This window comes from Salvelinus namaycush, chromosome 28 (genome assembly GCF_016432855.1).
Source record: "Salvelinus namaycush isolate Seneca chromosome 28, SaNama_1.0, whole genome shotgun sequence".
NCBI lineage: Eukaryota > Metazoa > Chordata > Actinopteri > Salmoniformes > Salmonidae > Salvelinus > Salvelinus namaycush.
The window spans coordinates 21,173,652-21,188,640 of record NC_052334.1 but is presented as its reverse complement, the minus strand read 5'-3'; the positions used below and the strand labels follow the sequence as shown (position 1 = coordinate 21,188,640).

At 42.8% G+C, this 14,989-nt stretch overlaps 1 pseudogene; it reads left to right on the top strand.

The window, feature by feature from the left end:
- Positions 1–12,386, top strand: part of LOC120023261 — a 47,663-nt pseudogene extending 35,277 nt beyond the window's left edge.
- The last annotated feature ends 2,603 nt before the right edge of the window (positions 12,387–14,989 follow it).

The following is a 14,989-nucleotide window of genomic DNA, read 5'->3' as shown; positions in this document are numbered from 1 at the left end:
CTACTCCTTTCATTTCTCACCTCCAGAACAATAAAAAAGGAAGGTAATATCTATAAAACGACTAAGGCTGGAAGGTTTAGTCGTTGACAAATTGTTCCTGTTTCGGAAAACCATTTGGTTTCCTTAGTTCCAGGGTAAAGCTGGTCATCTGAGCTTGTGTGTTCTTTACCAAATGTTTCACTGTGTCAGGAGTTTGACTTCAGGAGTTGACTTCAGTAAACACGTGTGTGTGCGTGTGCATGCGTGCGTGTTTTCTTACACAGAACAGACTGAACATTCATTCACAAGTGAAGTGTACGTGTCATGTTGGTTCCATCTCTGGTGCAGAACATGTAAAACATTAACCTTCCTGCTCTGTCACATTTGGCGCTCAGGTGTTTAGAAATCAGCCCCTTTCACTGTGACATCTTAAGCCCACTCCGTCCGTCCATCCTCTGTCCATCACAGCAAAGCAGAGCCAGGTTCAAGGACTGTCCTGACCTGTCCGCAGGGGCCGGTCGTATGTGTGTCCTAAGCAAACAATTCCTAAGAAAAGTGTAAAACAACACATTTCACTGCACCTATCCGATGTATGTGACAATAGATGGGTTAGCTGACAACGTCACGAAAATGATGTACACGCTTCAATGGGGCAGAAGTGTGTGTGTGTGTGTGTGTGGGTGTGGGTGTGGGTGTGTGTGTGTGTGTGTGTGTTGTTGTGATTCTGGATGGCCAGAGAGCTAGCAACTGTTCTAAGAAGCTGCCATGTGGGGGATCGTATGCGGCTCATTTCAGCTAGTTCTATCTTGTTCTTGATACCATGTCTTGTTTGGAGGTGTTTTGAATGAGTCACGTTAGCTAACCAACAACTGTAACAATGTATTTGAGAGACAACAAGTGCTCATTGTGGAAATGTATTTGTTTTCAATAGACATTGGAGACAAAATATTTTTATTTATTTCACCTTTATATAGATAACAATCTAAGCCAATCCTATTTTGCCTCATAGTTGAGCACGTATCGGTTTGGTTACTAAACAACCAGCCCGTCTTTAAAAACAAATCTATAAATAAAAACTTGTGTAGGTGTGTTAGAGATAGATGAAGAGTCAAATGTGTGTGTCTGTGCATGCATGTGGTTGTCTAGGTGTGTTTGCGTGTGTTATTAGTGGTTATGTTAGTTAGTATTTTTTCTGTGTTTAACGACCAGCCTCTTCCTTCCGCATTCTTTAGAACATTCCTCTTGAAGAGGAGCTGCTTCCCATCAAAACTACCTCTTTACACATCAAAGCTCACCTGTGTCCCTCTGTGCACCTCTTTCTCTCTGTCTCTGTTTCACGCTCACACATACTTCATTTTCTGTCACACTCAGACTCACACTACCACATATTGGTATCTTTCAACAGCTTCATTAATCTATAGCTACAAGGCTACATTGGTAGGTAATACGTTTTAAATCAGTCAACTGTAACTACATGTGATTTTTATTTAATCGTTCTTTAACTAGGCAAGTCAGTTAAGAACAAATTCTTCTTTACAATGACGTCCTAACCTGAACGACGCTGAGCCAATTGTGCGCCGCCCTATGGGACTCCCAATCACGGCCGGTTGTGATACAGCTTGGAATTGAACCAGGGTTTGTAATGACGCCTCTAGCACTGCGATGCAGTGCCTTAGAACGCTGCGTCACTCGGGAGCCCCTAAAGTAATTATTTATCATGGTAGGGCCATAAACAATAACTATTCATGCTGCATATTCTAAGAAAGTTTCAAATCTCACCTTTCTGGTTAAGATAGTTATAAATTGCTGAGGTGTCGTCACTTTTGAGGACACAATACAAATATGATAAAAAATATGAAGATTTTTATGATTCATTTCCTATTCAACAAAGCGGTATGAATAAGGCTTGAAATGACTTATATGCTTTCTAAATATAGTATAATCAAATAATAAAACAACTAACTATACCATTTTACTTTCCTTATAATTTGGATGTTTGGTGTTTGAAAAAAAGTGCATATTTTCAGAAGGTCTCTTGATCAAAACATCTGACCCCACTGCTGTAAACATTGGACAGAGCTCTAGCTTGGCTCCGTGAACTCGTTAGGAACATGCCTTTCGTCTCATATTAATCTTGTTCGTCTATGACCAGTGGCGTGCCGTGGGCCTGGGGCCTGGGCCTTCAGTGAGGTACTACACAGTCCCACCCGAATTAATCCACCTCTTATTACCATCATTATGATGCCATGGCTCTAGACACTATACATTTAGACAGAAACGCAGTATAACCAGGCGTTGCGTCACCTTGAAATTGACAAATTGACATTTTTGGGTAAACAGTGTTTACCCAAAAACATGACACAATCAATGAGTCTTTTCAATATTTCCCTTCACCTTTTCATTGTGCAGCTCCGTTGCCCTGCGCGTTTGTTCGTTGAGCTGTAGATCCACTCCGGTGTCCCCAAAAGTTTTCAAAAGCACCATTGCTTGTAAGTGCCCAGCCGTACTTTGGTGTCTCGTTGCTGCCTTGGTTAGACAACTCAAGTTTGCAAAGCCAGTGTGGCTCCAAACACCAAATCGATCACTTGCAAATAATAGGTATTCCCAGCAGTACAGTTTGCAGTGCTTCTCGGAGCCTGTGAGCCATTGATAGCGCTGTTGGTCGGCGTCAGGCGACCTCTCCTTACAATGTCTAACTTTTCTTGAAATGTTCGTCTTGAGAATGGCGTTATAGTTATATCCTCGACCAAATCGATATCTTCTCCTCCTTCCGCCATTGTGGTTTGAAAAAACAGCTTAGTAGTACGCGAATTAATTCGTTTATCAAATTCAGTTTCCTAGATCTGCATAGACCTGCCCATAGGACCTGCCTCTCAATATTGGTAATCCAATCAAAAGACGTGCACGCACTACGCCTGCTAGCTGGCTCCTGTGTAACACTCCTGTGTAACACTGGAGCCAGCCAGCAGGCGTACAATAGCCAACTCTAAAGCTGATTGGTTGACACTAAATTTTCATTTCCATTCACTATAAGCTACAAGCGCCCGCACTGTTGATTCTGAAGGCCTGAGGGCAGATTTTAGACCCCTGGCAACACATGATGGCTGAATATGATTGGATAAAAGATCTAACATAAAGACCAGCCCTCCAAATCTCAACCTGGGGCTGGAAGCAGTGCAACCAAGAGGAAAGCTATGAAATGAAGAGTATAACTCTTACTCTGGGGAATAATTTAATACATATTTGTGGGAAAATATATTTTAAAAAAAAATTATATTCTGATGATGTTTAGGCCAGCAGAGAAGGCCTTGCTGGCCCTGACGGCCCACCACTGTCTATGACAAACTAAAAGTGTTTTTTGTTTAAAATCTATGAATTATTTTAGATTACTTTGATAAAGTTAGTTATAAATCTATCTTTGAACATGCTAGAGTGACGGAACCAATCTCGCCTGCTGGGCTATGATGTAAGGATTGTGGGCACATGACAGTGGCTGTGACGTGGGGTTCAGCCAGGAGTTGATGGTCCGTCAGAAGAGCGAATGAAATAGGAGGGACATCTAAGCTTCAAGTGGTGTTAGATTTCACATCCTACTTCACACAGGCAAAAGAGACATACTACTGTGTCCATGAGAACGAAGGCTACCGCTCAATGCAAGCTATTTTGATCTACGGTGTCCATAGATTGATTTATAAGTGAAAATCACAGTTGGAAGCGGTACCAGAACCATGCATGTCCCTTAAACAGGGGACTTTACATTAAAGTATTGCCGAAGCGGGCCATGAAAATTGAATATTAATGTTAATTGTTTTTCAATGATAGGGAGAGCCTCTAATGAATGCCACAGGTTTCACAGCAGTAGATCACTGTTAAAGCACGCTATTATGTTATCTCTGAAGTACAACATGTGGTTGCTTCCCCCGTCCCCCTCCCCATGTCAAAACAGCAGCCTTTCTTCCTACTGCCCTGTCGTCAAGGGGATACCTAAGTATTTTAGTGAGTTTGTTTCACTCACGTTGGAGGACGGCATTTCTCTCTTCCTCTCTCTAACGCTCTCACTCTCTCTCTTGGCCCCTTTTACCCCTAAATCTAGACATATCCCTCCTCCACCTCTCCCCCATCCATTCCCTATGTCCCCGATGTACTCCTTGAAAAGGTGTTAAACCTCTGGGTTCCCATAAGGATCTCTGGAGCTAGTTAATCAATCCCTGCTTTGAACTGGTAAGAAAAATACAATTCCAACAACCACAAAGGATGCATAGTAAGTCCACATCCAATCTGTGGGGCTTGCTCTCTCTGGGTCATAGACTGGCTGTTAGGTAGAGGTTTATCACTCTTTCAGCCTGCTGCTGGCCAAACAGGGGCAGGTGTTTCCTGTTTCCTAATACTGGTGTTCTGACACATGTATTTTCTCTCGCTCTCTCTTTTTCTCTCTCCTTTTATTTGTTCTCCATCTCATGTAATCACATGCATTGCCCATGTCACGCCCTCTCTTTTCCTGGACATCTCATCGCTTTTACCACTTTCACACGCATGCTCTCACCAACAGTATATTTCTATCTGTCTCTCTTTCCAACTGTTTTGTCTTTAATGCCTTTGCTCCGTCACTCAAGCAACTCCTTCTTCACATAGTGCCCCCTGGCAGCACTAGTGTAGCATAACATAAGAGCTCCACACAACTTTAAACTCTAGACTGAATGTTGGAATAATAGATACAGTGCCTGCACATTGTCAACAAGTTTGGGAAAAGATCTAAAACCAAATTCATTGTATTTATTAAAACATGATGCCCTAAAAGTCCAATAGTGCATCTTTAAACTGAAGTCATTAAAAAGCTGAAGACAGATAATGGTCCTGTCACGTTCCTGACCTTATTTCCTTTGTTTAGTCTTTGTTTAGTTGGTCAGGACGTGAGCTGGGTGGGTGTAGTCTATGTTATGTGTTTCTATGTTTAGGTTGTCATTTGGCCTGATATGGTTCTCAATCAGAGGCAGGTGTTTTACGTTGTCTCTGATTGGGAACCATATTAAAACCTGTTAGGCGGGCTGTCCCGATATCGGTACACCTCTGACAACATCCAGCTCAAGTGCAGGGCGCGAAATTCAAAATCTATTTTTTTTAAATATTTAACTTTCACACATTAACAAGTCCAATACAGCATTTGAAAGATAAACATCTTGTCAATCCAGCCAACATGTCCGATTTTTTAAATGTTTTACAGAGAAAACACCACATATATTTATGTTAGCTCACCACCAAATAAAAAAGAGGACAGACATTTTTCACAGCACAAGTAGGATGAAGTAGCATGCACAAGCCAACCTAACTAACCTAAAACCAACCTAAATAACCTAGAAAAAACTACATCAGATGACAGTCCTATAACATGTTACACAATAAATCTATGTTTTGTTCAAAAAAATTGCATATTTTAGCTATAAATCAGTTTTACATTACTGCTACCATCAAAGCTACAGTCAGAAATCGCACGGGAGTAGCCAGAGAAAATACAGACACCAAGGTCAACTACTAATTACACATCAGAAAACATTTCAGAGAAATATATGGTGGATAGCTAATGAAAGACAAAGATCTTGTGAATAAAGCCAATATTTCAGATTTTTAAAATGTTTTACAGCGAAAACACCACATATATTTATGTTAGCTCACCACCAAATACAAAAGACAGACAGACATTTTTCACAGCAACGGTAGCATGCAAGTAGCATGCACAAAGCTAACCAAACTAACCTAGAACCAACCTAAATAACCTAGAAAAAACTCCCTCAGATGACAGTCCTATAACATGTTACACAATAAATCTATGTTTTGTTCGAAGAATTTGCATATTTTAGCTATAAATCAGTTTTACATTACTGCTACCATCTTAGCCACCATCATAGCTACAGTCAGAAATCGCACGGCAGTAGCCAGAGAAAATACAGACACCAACGTCAACTACTAATTACACATCAGAAAACATTTCAGAAAAATATATGGTGGATAGCTAATGAAAGAGAAAGATCTTGTGAATACAGACAATATTTCCGATTTCTGAAGTGTTTTACAGCGAAAACACAATATATCGTTATATTAGCTTACTACAATAGCTAACACACAGCAGCATTGATTCTAGTCAAACGCTAGCGATAGCACAGTTCGACAGATATATGAAAAAGCATCCCAAATTGGGTCCTTATCTTTGTTGATTTTCCATCAGAATGTTCTCCAAAGGGTCCTTTGTTCAGAACCGTCTTCATTTGGACCCAGAACGAACGATGTCCCTCTTGAATTAGCATGGCACACTGGCCATGCCGTGCTAACCTCTCCGTCTTGACAAAATTCTTGCGTCGCATCACGTCTAAAGTCCAGAATAAATTTCAATAATATAATTAAAGTATATTGAAAAAACATACTTTAGGATGATATTGTGACATGTATCAAATAATATCGAAGTCGGAGGTCATATTCACCTATAACGAGGGTTTTCCAGGAGCGCAGTCCAGTTCCTACTTCGCGCCCAGAAAAAAAAATAAAGTGCGCACTTCTCACTCCAAGATGTTGTTTTCAGTCCCTGACAGAGATAATCAAGTCATTTTTTCTCTCACTTCCGCATGACACCCAGGGGAAGGCGTGTGACGTGTTTCTACAGTCCTAAGTGCCAAGGCCTTTTATAGAGAGTATCTTGAAGAGAGACATAGCTTCTTGGAAATTTCACTTCCGGATAGAAAATGGGCTGTAAAAAGAGTTATGTTTCACTTAGAGAAATAATTAAACCTGTTTTAGAAACTAGACAGTGTTTTCTATCCAATTGTAATAATAATATGCATATTGTAAGAGCAAAAATTGATTAAGAGGCCGTTTGAAAATGGGCACATATTTTTCCAGTTTTTCAATACGCCCCCTGCAGCCATAAGAAGTTAAGGTAGCCTGTTTTCACTGTTTGTTTGTGGGTGATTGTTCCTGTTCGTGTGTTCATGTGTTCTATGTTCTCTAGTTCAGGACTGTAGCTTCGTTGGTTTTCGTTTGTTTATTGTTTTGTTCGTATTGAAGAAGTATTCTAATAAATATGGATACATACCACGCTGCGCTTTGGTCCTCCTCTCTTTCTACCGACGGAAGCCGTTACAGGTCTATAAATGTCATGGAACATCTATGCTTCTAGATTTATTGTAAGACACACAGACTAAATGAATGCATAGGAGAATGTCCCAAGAAGGAGGTTTAAGTTGGGTATGACTAACATCCTTTCTTCTACATGTTCTTGTGCAGGTGGTGAAATCCGTGATGCGGTTCCCCACCATTGAGCGCATGGCGGTGACCCCTCAGGGCAGGCTGTTGACCCCGGTGCTGTGCCACCTGCGGCTATGTAGTTTACCTGCCCGTCTTCCTCCTCTCTCTGCTGCCTAAAGTATTCTCTTCTGTCCAGTAGTCACTTCCCCAATAAAACTGCATCTGAATCTCATGTTGTGTCGCGGCACTGAATCAGTTGATACACGTCATAATTTATCCAGTCTTTTGAAAGAAGAAATAATATATATCTGTTTTGACAAAGGAAGCCCTACATTACTGTAGCATCAGGAAATACAATGTTTGCAATTAGGTTTACATAAAGCAAAGCTAATCCCAGCCGGGAGTGGCTACCAAGAGGAGGATGGCATATTTTATTATTATTATAATATTATTTATTACAACTTCTAGAATATATCCCCTCTTAATTTGCCAGATGATGGCTGGGGATTTGGGTACGAGTGGAAGTAATTAAGACAGCTTCTAGGAGAAGGAGAAGAGCCGGCCATCCCTCCTTCCTGCATAGAGCGGAGGAAAGCAAAGCCTGGCTCACTCGCTCTTTCTGTCGGATTTGAAGTGTGCTATGTTTTCCTCCTCAGTCTGTCCTGGGAGGCGAGAGATTGATGTTGTGGCGGCCCGAGGGCCTGTGCCAAAAAAAGCTCTCTCTAGCCAAGTAGCCATGCTGTGTCTCAGCCTCAGAAGCTTCTTCCTTCTTTCTCCCTCAGTCTCTTCTGTGAGGTCAGAAAGCATCTTATTTTTCTTGTCACTGCTGAGCATGTTTTTAATCATTAGCACTTCAGTTTAATTAGCTTTTGGAATTTTTTATTCCCTCATGGTCCTTTTTTTTGTGCGTTTTCCTGCTCAATTAATTATACTCTGACTAGTTAAAGAAGACGTTAAACATCCTCAATTCTTATTAGTTGTATACCTTTTTTCTAAAATAAAAAAGTTACTTGATTTCTAAAGGCAAGTTGGAATAGTTGTTCCTTATTGGTTTTGCACTATTGAACATTGGCCCCTTTCTATAATGGAATGCTGTAGTGTTTCTCTGTCATGTGTGACATATATAAAAAATGGCCAGTTGACAGGCCTAATTAACAAAACATGTTGCGATTAGATGGAACTTCCTGCGTACATTTCAGCGTTTATTTTTCCTGAAATCCCTTGCAAGGAAGGGGAACACGTTGATGTGTTGATGCTGAAGGAGGGTTCTGGGTGCTCAGTAGCAGGCAGTCGCAGACCGCCGCCATTCTTATACGACTTTGAAGGGATAGCAATAGCCTGAGCTCCATTTCCAAGCTTGTACTGCTCTAGACAATTGAGTCGACCATAAAGTGTATCCTAATGCTAATTATTATACAATAAGAAATATATTGAATGTTATTCACATTTTCTTTGAAATATTCATATTATTTATAACAGTAGATTTCCTGTTTTGATGTAGTTTTTGATGACAGCTTTGCACTCTTGGCATTCTCTCAACCAGCTTCACCTGGAATGCTTTTCCGACAGTCTTGGAGTTCCCACATATGCTGAGCACTTGTTAGAAGATGAGAAGATTTTTCTTTAACAAGTCGGACGCAAAGGATTTACTCCAGACACCCGACAAGGCCCTCGTCCCTGTCATTCTCAGGAGAAAGAGACGGAGATATTGGGGACGTAGGTCTGGGTGCCTTGTAAGGATCCGACAACGAGTAGGTAATCTGCCTTTTCCATTGGTCCTATTAGCCAACGTACAATCATTGGATAATAAAATAGACTAACTACGAGCACGAATATCCTACTGTACCAACGGAACATTAAAAACTGTAATATCTTATGTTTCACTGAGTCGTGGCTGATCGACGACATGAATAACATACAGCTGGCACGTTTTATGCTTTTTCATCAGGATAGAACAGCCGCCTCTGGTAAGACAAGATCTAAGTATATTTGTAAACAACAGCTGGTGCACGAAGTCTCGAGGTTTTGCTTGCCTGAGGTAGAGTATCTCAAGAGAAAGTGTTAGACCACACTATTTACCAAGAGTTTTCATCTATATTCTTTGTAGCTGTCTATTTACCACCACAAACCGATGCTGGCCGCACTCAATGAGCTGTATACCCCCATAAGCAAACAGGAAAACGTTCATCCCGAGGCTGCGCTCCTAGTTCCGGGGATTTTAAAGCAGGGAAACTTAAATTCCTTTTACCTAATGTCTACCAACATGTTAAATGTGCAACCAGAGGGGGAAAAAACTCTAGACAACCTTTACTCCACACACAGAGACGTGTACAAAGCTCTCCCTCGCCCTCCATTTGGCAAATCTGACCCCCACAGTGACTGTACGTACATTCCCCAACCAGAAGCTATGGATTACAGGCAACATCCGCACTGAGCTAAAGGGTAGAGCTGCCGCTTTCAAGGAGCGGGACTCTAACCCAGAAGCTTATAAGAAATCCCCCTATGACCTCAGACGAACCATCAAACAGGCAAAGCATCAATACAGGACGAAGATTGAATTGTACTACACCGGCTGCGACGCTCGTCTGATGTGCCAGGGCTTACAAACTATCACAGACTACAAAGGGAAGCACAGCCGCGAGCTACCCAGTGACACGAGCCTACCATTACTTCTATGCTCGCTTCGAGGCAAGTAACACTGAAACATGCATGAGAGCATCAGCTGCTCTGTAGCCGATGTGAGTAAGACCTTTAAACAGGCCAACATTCACCAGGCCGCAGGGCCAGACGGATTACCAGGACGTGTACTCCGCTGACCAACTGACAAGTGTCTTCACTGACATTTTCAACCTGTCCCTGGCTGAGTCTACCGACCCGTAGCACTCACATCTGTAGCCATGAAGTGCTTTGAAAGGCTGGTCATGGCTCACATCAACACCATTATTCCAGAAACCCTAGACCCACTGCAATTTGCATAGCGCCCAACAGAGCCACATATGATGCAATCTCTGTTGCACGCCACACTGTACTTTCCCACCTGGACAAAAGGAACACCTATGTGAGAATGCTATTCATTGACTACAGCTCAGCATTCAACATCATAGTGCCCTCAACTCATCACTAAGCTAAGGACCCTGGGACTAAACACCTCCCTCTGCAACTGGATCCTGGACTTCCTGACTGGCTGCCCCCAGGTGGTAGGTAACAACACATCTGCCACGCTGATCCTTAACACGGGGCCCCTCAGGGGTGCGTGCTCAGTCTCCTCCGGTTCTCCCTCTTCACTCATGACTGCATGGCCAGAAACGACTCCATCACCATAAGTTTGCCGATGACACAACAGTGGTAGGGCTGATCACTGACAGCGATGAGACAGCCTATAGGGAGGAGGTCAGAGACCTGGCTGTGTGGTGCCAGGATAACAACCTCTTCCTCAATGTGATCAAGACAAAGGAGATGATTGTGGACTACACGAAAAGGAGGACCAAGCACGATGAGGACCAAGTCCAATGAGGACCTCATTCTCATCGACGGGGCTGCAGTGGAGCAGGTTGAGATCTTGAAGTTCCTTGGTGTCCACATCTCCAACAAATGATCATGGTCCAATCACACCAAGACAGTCGTGAAGAGGGTACGACAAAGCCTATTCCCCGTTAAGAGACTGAAAAGATTTGGCATGTGTCCTCAGATCCTCAAAACGTTCTACAGCTGCACCATCGAGAGCATTCTGACTGGTTGCATCACTGCCTGGAATGGCAACTGTCTCCGAACGCAAGGCACTACAGAGGGTAGTGCGTACAGCCCAGTACATCACTGGGGCCAAGCTTCCTGCCATTCAGACCTTCTATACCGGCCGGTGTCAGAGGAAAGCCCTAAAACTCCAGCCACCCTAGGCATAGACAGTTCTCGCTGGTACCACACAGCAAACGGTACCGGAGCGCCAAGTCTAAGTCCAAAAGGCTTCTTAACAGCTTCTACCCCCAAGCCATAAGACTGCTGAACAGCTAATCAAAGGGCTACCCAGACCTCTCAATTTACGCTGCTGCTACTCTCTGTTATTATCTATGCATAGTCACATTACCTCTACCTACATGTACAGTTGAAGTTGGAAATTTACATACACTTAGGGTGGAGTCATTAAAACTAGTTTTTCAACTACTCCACAAATTTCTTGTTAACAAACTATAGTTTTGGCAAGTCGGTTAGGACATCTACTTTGTGCATGACACAAGTAATTTTCCCAACAATTGTTTCCAGACAGATTATTTCACTTATAATTCACTGTATCACAATTCCAGTGGGTCAGAAGTTTACATACACTAAGTTGACTGTGCCTTTAAACAGCTTGGAAAATTCCAGAAATGGATGTCATGGCTTTAGAAGCTTCTGATAGGCTAATTGACATAATTTGAGTCAATTGGAGGTGTACCTGTGGATGTATTTCAAGGCATACCTTCAAACTCAGTGCCTCTTTGCTTGACATCGTGAGAAAATCAAAAGAAATCAGCCAAGACCTCTGAAAAAATTGTAGACCTCCGCAAGTCTGGTTCATCCTTGGGAGCAATTTCCAAATGCCTGAAGGTACCACGTTCATCTCTTCAAACAATAGTACGCAAGTATAAACACCATGGGACCACACAGCCGTCATACCGCTCAGGAAGGAGACACGTTCTGTCTCCTAGAGATTAACGTACATTGGTGCGAAAAGTGAAAATCAATCCCAGAACAACAGCAAAGGACCTTGTGAAGATGCTGGAGGAAACGGGTACAAAAGTATCTATATCCACAGTAAAACGAGTCCTATATCGACATAACCTGAAAGGCCGCTCAGCAAGGAAGAGGCCACTGCTCCAAAACCGCCATAAAAAAGCCAGACTACGGTTTACAACTGCACATGGGGACAAAGATTGTACTTTTTGGAGAAATGTCCTCTGGTTGGATGAAACAAAAATAGAACTGTTTGGTCATAATGACCATCGTTATGTTTGGAGGAAAAAGAAGGCAGCTTGCAAGCCGAGGAAAACACCATCCCAACCGTGAAGCACGGGGGTGGCAGCATCATGTTGTGGGGGTGCTTTGCTGCAGGAGGGACTGGCGCACTTCACAAAATAGATGGCTTCATGAGGAAGGAAAATTATGTGGATATATTGAAGCAACATCTCCAGAAGTTAAAGCTTGGTCGCAAATGTGTCTTCCAAATGGACAATGACCCCAAGCATACTTCCAAAGTTGTGGCAAAATTACTTAAGGACAACAAAGTCAAGGTATTGAAGTGGCCATCACAAAGCCCTGACCTCATTCCTATAGAAAATATGTGGACTGAAAAGCGTGTGCGAGCAAGGAGGCCTACAAACCTGACTCAGTTACACCAGCTCTGTCATGAGGAATGGGCCAAAATTCACCCAATTTACTGTGGGAAGCTTGTGGAAGGCTACCTGAAACGTTTGACCCAAGTTAAACAATTTAAAGGCAATGCTTCCAAATACTAATTGAGTGTATGTAAACTTCTGACCCACTGGGAATGTGATGAAAGAAATAAAAGCTGAAATAAATCACTCTCTCTACTATTATTCTGACATTTCACATTCTTAAAATAAAGTGGTGATCCTAACTGACCTAAGACAGGGAATTTTTACAAGGATTAAATGTCAGGAATTGTGAAAAACTGAGTTTAAATGTATTTGGCTAAGGTGTATGTAAACTTCCGACTTCAACTGTATGTTAACGTGGGCTATTTTGAGCACTTTTCTCTTGGGATCTTTACTTGTTTTTATTGCTTTACTGGGATGCTTCGCAGAAGTAGAAATGCTCATGTTCCTACTAGGGCGCACCGCCTCAGTGCTAACAGTATAAATCTGGTTCATAGCTGTAGGATCAGCAGAGGCATTCAGGGCAGTTAGAGAGACATAAATTCGCTTCCTTACATTGTTTTTTTTACCAACGCCCCTGGTATAATGTACATTTGCTGAAGAATTATGACAACTCACTGTCACAATGGTAGGGATTAACTGAGCTGGGCTAGGGTCATTGATAAGTCATTGTCTCAACGCAGCCTTATAATGCAATGAAAGGATCCAGGAACCCAAATGATTTGGGTGGATCGCATCCTCCTTATGTTTTGTTTCGAAATTGTCAACAAAAATTACACCCATTGAACTGCAATAATCACATAGACAATTGTGAAGAGAAAGAATCCTGCTAAAGCATTCAATGCCACGATTCAGAGGGCACAGGGCCAGATATGATGGGTATTGTATTAGTGTCTAGCAGAGACTCAATCAGCTCTTTAAAATACAGTTCAGAGCTGCCCTTCATAATGTCATTAAAACCTACATGGACTACGATAGAATTGATTTCCATGTCCTGACATAGTACATCCGGAAGCAGCTTAGGAATGTCATTTACTCAAGCTCTGGGATAGGACATGGTTTTTGCACCAGGAACAGTCACATTTCTTACTATGGAGCTGCCCAAAATCACAGCTGGCAAGAAGGACGGGGAAATCCGCCCACTCCCACGCTTCACAGGATTCGGAGAACACTTTATGGACAGGCGAGAGGCAGGATAACTTGAGCCTGTTGCTCCCGGCGCCTGGTGCAGGCCTCCGACAGATGGAGAAGCCCCGCTCGATTCAGAGCAGGGACGGAAGGTTGTCGACTTCGAAATCGTAGGAGTAGGCACAGCGGCCGCAGACACAGGCACCCCCAGTGACTAAGGTGCAGGAAGATCAGGCTCCAGGACGGCCAAACTATTCATTGTTTGTATCCTCTCTGGGCCTCTCATTGAGAGTGTAGACTGCTTTGCAGGAGGTCACTGTCTTCGGCTTCCACGGGTCGTGACATGCGACCATGGTTGATTGCCATGCTCCTCTTGCTGTGCTCCTTCGACTCCGCTGTCAGTTGGGGAAGCTCCTGGCAACACCGGCCAGTCGGATAACGACAAACGACAAGGCATCCAACAAGCGCGAACGCCATCCAGCCACCGGCATAGAAAAGGTGAACATTCCACTCTACGTTTTCCCCAGTTTCTTACGTAGGCTGGCAACCTGCATGATCAAGGAAACCCCCTCAAGCCTATAATCCTCAGCAAGCAAACAATTGCCGCATTGGAATTCATGAGTGATCCGGTTTCTCCAGAAACACAGCGTAGTAGATACACCTACAGCGCTGGAACCATTCATTTATTTCTCCAGACAAAGTGGGCTCCATTGCAAAACTCATCAGGGACTAACTTCGTTAGCTTGATGGCTAGCAGCTTACCGGCTCTGTCAATCAGGCTTCAACCTGTCTGTTAATCTGTTAAGCGGGATTCCGGGACAAGAAATAGCGGTCCTAGCTGTTAAAAGCTAACTGCGTCGCCGAATTCACGCAAAAACAAGTTTGGTATTTATAATTAACGAATATTGGTTGTTTTAGTCAAAAATAACAAACCGAGTGTTTCCACCATACAGTGTTCAGCTGTGCAGTCTGATGACGTAGGCTCAGAGGAAAATGAGTTTGTGTAAACTGTCTCAACACCATAATATATGTTTAACTTACCATTAAGAATTACCATGATAATTGAGCAGGAATGGGATGATTTGATTAACCAACATCTAGTCCTAGCTGATGGAGCTCGTATACATCCCATACCCCCAACATCCACACATGCTGGTCCCAGTTATGACCCATCTTTCCAAGCACCTCTGTGCAGTCAGACCGTTTGATTATTCTGTGCCGCCAGGGCCACAATAATATGCACCCTCTCTGATTGTCTGAGTGTGACTCACTCCCCATGG